Genomic DNA, 7,055 nt, shown 5'->3' on the forward strand with positions numbered 1-7,055 from the left:
ATCACTTAAACATATTTAAGGAAAGGTTTTGAAGCATAATTAATATTAATCTTTGAGCTATAAATTGTATAAACATTATTATATGTTTTTACTGTGATAACTATGTTTACATATGTTTGTTTTTTTTCTTTAGAAGATATATGCGAAGATTGAAGCGATACTTACAAGTGTATTATAGGATTTTATGTTGTATTATAAGATTTTAGGTTCTATAACTAAATTTGACTTGTACCAGAGTATAACCACACAAATGCCTCTAAAATGAACTTATAGTTGTTTCCTACTACGAAATTGAAAGAAGTAACAAATTTACCATACATGCCACTTTTGAATGGAGTAATACTAAAAAAAGAAAAAACTCCTTCAACTTTTCATATGATTTTTAGGTATATTAGTGTTACATAGGTATTGGTGGGGTTTATCTAGAAGCAACATCTTTATAACATATATGGTATGCCTATATCTCGCCATTCCCAAACCCAGCTAATAGTTTTGTTATTGATGTGATTTTTACCGTATATAATTGATTTGATTTAAGTGTTACATAGTTATTATAAACTAAGAGTAATAACAGAAGAATGCTACAAAAATCCGTCTCATGTTACCCTACTCATCCTCTATGGGCTTTGTCATCTCATGGTCAAACTGACTTCAAAAACAACTTTAAAATGTTTCCTCTCACGCTATCTTTTTTCTTTATGCTCTTGATCATAAACACTTATCCTCTAAGAGCATCTATAATGGGAATTGGGGAGGGGGTTAGAAAAATGATAAAACTGAAAGAAACCCAAATCTTTATTAAAATGAAATAGAAAGGAGGGGAAAAATGATATTGAAAGTAGAAAAAGGAAAGGCTTATAGGAACGACACCGAAAAGAAAAAACAAACAAAATGCTTACAAAATGAAATACAAAGAAACAAAAAAAAGCTTTACAGAAATGAACTGCTAAGAAGCATGAAGCTTTATAAAAATGAAATGGAGTATGAAAACGAAAGAAACCAGAACTTTATAAAACTGAAAATAAAAGAAACCAGAAAAAAAAGATATTAAAATGAAAAAAAATGTCTGAGCCCGGGTTCGAACCGGGGACCTCTAGTGTGTGAGACTAGCGTGATAACCGACTACACCACCCAGACAACTTAGCAACTGTTGAATCTTTTCACCAGCTACATTTATAAAACCATTATCTTAGGTTTTGCATCTTCGGCTCAGCACTAACATGTCATGCAAACCTATGATGGTCTCACTCGCACCTAAAACTGCCAACACAAGTTAGTGTTTGTTTGGTTATAACGTGTTTAAAGGTATTGGAAATATGGAATGCAATTGGCTTGTAAAATTGTTTATGGAATTGACAAAAAAATAAAATCAAATGACAAGAGCACATTTCAAATCTTTTAGTGTTAAAAGGATCTTTTAAATTTTGGTGGTCGGACCCCACATTCAGGCTTCATGCATCGTCCTTAGAGCATCCACAACAATAAAACTCTACAAACCGTCACATCAGCGCCACGTCATATTTCAAACTTTTCTCAAAAACTTTTATTTATTCTACAACAGCAAACCTCTACAAACCGTCACATCATCCGCTAATTCTTCAATTAAATTATATAAAACAAATTATCTTTCATAATATATGATATTATTTATAGTTTTTATCTGTGATATAATATTTAAATAATAGAATATAATATAAAATTAAATTAAAGAAATAGAAAAAAGAAACTAGATATCTATTTGGATGCATACAAAAAACAGATCTGGAAGCCTCTTTAACATTTTTTTCCACAAATATTCATAGCTGTTCATCACCCTTCAACCATATCTCCTCTTCCACTTTGCAATTCTTCTGACAACATATCCTTCCTTAATCAAATCAGGTTTGATCTTGATCTTTGAATTTCATTCTCCAATTTTGCCCTGAAGATTTTGCTCTTTCTGGTTAAAATATTAGGGCTCGTAAATCTTAATTGGGTTGAAGGGGTGAACTTTACCGATCCTCAGCTCAAGCCATTGCCTTTTTCGATCCATACTTCTTGTTTCTTTTTCTATTTTATATTAGCATGGCCCCATATCTTCTCGTCCGCAGAGCCGTTTGCAGTCACGGACTACTCAAACGGACTTGATGGCTACAATGGTGAAGTTTGTGCTTGCCTTGTCCGCTGCCGGGCCACATCATCCGGACCTTGGGAGGAGTGGCCTGTTGTGGATGCTCTTACTCCTTAACTATGATTTAATGGATCATAGTTTAGTATTTGCGTAAGTTATTTACCGTCTTTAGAAAATTAGTTAATTTTATTATTTTATTTATTTGAATATCAATTGTAAAAACTTTAAATATTTTTACCTTAAATTATATTTTTATTAAGAATTTTAATGCGTGTATCCACTTTCTATTACATGTATGTGAATTTGTATCAATTTTTCTTCAACGTATTTTTCGATCTTGTTATATTCATCACCACCAAACACTGCCGTATTTATATTTGCTTTTGCCGTCAAAATCAAACCCATAATATATGTGAGGTGTAATATATATATAATACAAAAGTATAGTGTATTTGTATTGGTCTTTATAATGTGTTCATTATACAAAAAATGGATTTTAGTTGAATAATTAATATCAATAAAGCAGAAAAACATATATATAAATTCAACAACACAAATAAAAACGAACTCATACTTGATAAAACAAGAATGATTATACAAAGTACAATTAGATTTATAAAAAATTTAGATAAACTGAAATGATAAAAAAAATAATCAGCATATTTACAGTGTCATCATAAATTGTTGTTAGATATTTAAAACAAGATTTTGATTAATAGTGTTCTAATATAAGGGCGGACGGGGTGGTGCGTGGTGGCCTCCCCGTCACGCGTGATGAGAAAACCCACACCGCCGCCGCTCCCATGGTCACGCACAAAATGGTATTTTGCGTGATGGCCATCACGCTTGGTGGGGTGTGATTTTCAAGAAGAAATGTAGCCGTTGGGCGGGGATCTAGCCGTTGGAGGGGGGTTTAAATAAAAAAAAAAACCAATATAAAACCAAAACAAAAACATAAACCAAATCCAAATCAAAACCAAATCCAACTCAAAAACAATTTCAAACTTCCCGTTCATTCACAACAAAAAATATGGAATTTCCGAAACACTCTATGCCCTTAGACACCGATAGCTCTTCGTCTTCGGACGATGACATTCTCGAATGGTTCCCGTTGCTATACAAAGAACTTGAAGGCCCGAGCCGTCCAAAGAAAAAGGTGGTGGAGCGTGATCGTATACATGCTCACGACGTGCTAATGAACGACTATTTTGTGGAGAAGCCGAAGTACAACGACGAGACGTTTAGGGAACGCTTTCGTTTGCCGAAATCTTTATTCTTAAAGATAGTAGCCGACGTCGAAGCAAACGAAGAATGGTTTCAAGAATCTTACGACGCGAGAGGCAAACGAAGTTTTACGCCGCGACAAAAATGCACATCCGCTATTCGTCAACCAGCGACAGGTAACCCACCCGACCAATTCGATGAATACTTATAAATGTCTGAGAGAACTTCACGTGAATGTCTACAATTCTTTTGTAATACGATTATAAAATTGTATGCCGAAGAGTTTCTACGAAAACCAACAAGACACGACATTACACGTCTTACGCCGCACACGAGGCTAGATGACATTTTCCAGGGATGCTCGGTAGCATCGATTGTACACATATCGAATGGAGGAATTGTCCACGGGAGTTGCAAGGGGCGTATGTTAGGGGTGATATCAAACGACCGACCATCTCACTAGAAGCGGTTGCGTCAAATGATTTATGGATTTGACATTCTTATTTTGGTGTTCCCGGCTCAAACAACGACATCACTGTTCTGTACACATCACCGTTGTTTCAGAACATAACAGATGGCACCGCACCTTTATGTCCGTACTTTGTCAACGAGAGATATTACAGACGTGGCTATTATCTTGTCAACGGTATCTACCCGCAATGGTCTGTTTTTGTAAAAGCCTTTTCGTTTCCTGTCGAGACCAATGAAAAGGCGTTCAAGAAGTTGCAAGAATCGACAAGAAAAGATGTCGAGAGAGCTTTCGGTGTTTTAAAGGGTAGATGGTGCATACTCAGTCGACCGGTTCGTGCAATGAAAAAACCCACGATCTCTAGCTACGTGTATGCATGCATCATATTACACAATATGTTAATAAAAGAAGATGAAAATGCAATTTCTCCAGATTGGGTACCGGATCCTCCGACTCATGTTCCAGTTCCCGATGATGTCCAATTAGACTTGCGGGATGAAGATATTCATCATCGGTTGAGATGAGATCTTGTTGCGCATATAGGTTCTTTAGGTTTGGAATTTTCGGATTCAGACGAGGAGTAGACGTTCGTTGTAACTTTTATTTTTTATTTCTAAATTTTAAGTTGAATTATGTTATATTAAACTATTGTTTTTATTTTTAAGTTCTATTAAATATTGTTTTAATTTTTAAAGTTACAAAACAAATAAAAAATAAAAAATTTTATCACACACCATCACACCACACCACCATCCCTAATAAAAAACCATCACATGTGATGGAATTTGGGTTGTTGATGTGGCACAATATAATTGGGTGGGGTGTGTGATGAGTGATCACACCACATCCACCCCCCCCCCCCCCCCCCTAAAGTAAAAATCCCTGAAACTGAAACTGAAACTGAAACTGAAACAACAATCACCTTAAACTAAAAAACTCAGGAAAAAACAAAACAGAAAAATTCATTAGCACTTTAGCAGCATAGCATGTGTTTGAATATGCTTCCAATATGCAATATCGGTCCTGCGCAATCAGAGGGCAGTTATGGCAATTTACACATGAAGATGCTAGTTGGACCCAAAAATTGCCAAAGATGATTCTACAATAAGCTCTTTGTCACCTCGTACTAAAAAAAAGCATCAAAAAAAGGGAAAAAACCAAAGAAAGTTCGGCGTCAAACAAGTCAAGTCGGGGCTCAAGCAAAAGTAAGCGTGTTTCATGTATAAGCCTGAGCTTCACTTATCGAGCTCAAGTAAACTCACGAGTCTATTTTGTATACGACTTTAATTAAATATTTATAGTATATATAATACATGAGATAAGGTAAATTAAGACATTTGATTTTAATTGAGATTATCTCATAACAAAGGTCAAATATCTAGGATTAATACAACAAAAAAAACTTTAATTACCTAACTAAAACAAAATATATGATAAATGACCTAATTGAAACACTTTAAAAATTTATTACTATTTTATCAAATTATATCCTGACACCATCATATAACATATTCACTCTCATTTGTCATGAGAGTTAACAGCAGAAAGTCACTTCACATTATATGTGAGTGGACAACCCACAAGAATTCTACAAGTAACAAGTTACATATCCTAGGCCGGCCGCTTCCCATCGTTTTTGACTATTTGACTCCAGTTTCGATAGGCTTGTCTTTAATATTTTCTTCATTCAATATTTATGACTTTATATATTCAACATTTACGACTATATATATGCAATATTCTTTCCTTTTAGACACGCATGATAGCTGACATCATGACAATGATTTCCATAAGTCCAATTACAACAGTATATTCAAATATGCTTTGATGAAAGACACTGAAGAGGCATTCCTTTCGGGGGGGGGGGGGGGGGGGGGCATATATAGAATGAGCATCGTTGGCGTAACTTATATAAATGATGTAGTTTTAGGGGTTTTTTAGGGACACCGCTCTTTTTTGCTAAAAAAACCCGACCAATACGCCTCGTATATGGCTATAAGGGGCGTATAGGCCCCCATATGTCACGTATAGCTTTATATTGGGCGTATAAACCCCCCTATATAGCCCTATACGGAGTGTATAAAGGGGTGTGGGGTGTCCCTAGTAAAACCCTAATTTTATTCTCTTTTGTTAAACTTTATGAAAGTTCTACACAACCAGTTTCAAGTTCATATTCGTCACAATAATACATTTTTAATTATTGCAAGTTATGTATATAGTAAGTTTTAATTTTCATACTCTATGACTTTCTTTTATCTTTCTGAACTTTGATATTGTTGTTTTTTTATAAAATTAAGTAATATTTCCGATGGCTTACCAAGAAAAAGTCCACAAGACCATAACTAGTAAAACCTTAATTAAGATATCCGTAGAACCAAAAAAATTCAACACGATAATTAAATCCCCATGTTAAATGAATTGTCAAATAAACCAACTCCACAAGTAACATATTATTTGAATTAGTTTATATTATTATTATTATTATTATTATTATTATTATTATTACTATGAATTAAAATTAACGGTTTGATGCCGTAACAGGTTTATTGATTTATATGATGATATTAGATTTATTGATCCACATCTTTTTAATTTTTGTTTTATTATTATTACTACTACACCCCGTTGGTTCACATTCACAAAGCGTTGGTTGATATCATTTTATTTAATGTTGTCACCTTCGATGCCGGCCGAATTTAAGTTGGTTCATGGGCATAACGTGCATGTTTCTTTTGTTCATCAGTGTTTTCTTGTTGAAGTTTTATTTTAGTTTCAGTGTCGCAAACTGATACCAATCGAATTCGTGTTGATGCGTCATCGCAACACGTGTTTTTTACTTTTATTAAATATGTTAATTTGTTGTATTTAAACTCTACTAAATTTACTTTTTTGTTACCAACTACAAGTGCTTCCTAGTTATCAACTAAATTAAAATAAAATAAATCAAAAGTTGGTGGTACCGAAGTATGTTCTTCTCCAAGTTGGTACCAAAATTGAGGGGTATCGGTTTTAGAAAAACATAACATATTATATTATTATATATCCTCCGACCGCTTATCATAGGTTTTGACTTTTCTTTGGATATATAGGAGTCATCGATTACTATGTCATGACTATGATTTTTAATACTTCTTTATTAAATTCGACATTAGCAAAGTTCAAAACGGCAATATTAATACTTCTTTATTAATATACATTAGCAAAGTATATTAATACTTCTTTATTAATATACATTCTTCTCTTTCAATAATG

General features: G+C 33.8%; 1 non-coding gene across 1 annotated transcript; it reads right to left on the bottom strand.

Moving 5' to 3' along the window:
- Positions 1-1,063: 1,063 nt before the first annotated feature.
- On the bottom strand, positions 1,064-1,137 carry TRNAV-CAC (transfer RNA valine (anticodon CAC)). Its single transcript has one exon. It is a non-coding gene; the product is annotated as a tRNA-Val (tRNA).
- Between the last annotated feature and the right edge of the window lie 5,918 nt (positions 1,138-7,055).

The sequence above is a fragment of the Bidens hawaiensis genome, unplaced genomic scaffold (genome assembly GCF_021521415.1).
Source record: "Bidens hawaiensis isolate Kalapana, Puna unplaced genomic scaffold, B.hawaiensis_p1.1 tig00002338_1, whole genome shotgun sequence".
Lineage (NCBI taxonomy): Eukaryota > Viridiplantae > Streptophyta > Magnoliopsida > Asterales > Asteraceae > Bidens > Bidens hawaiensis.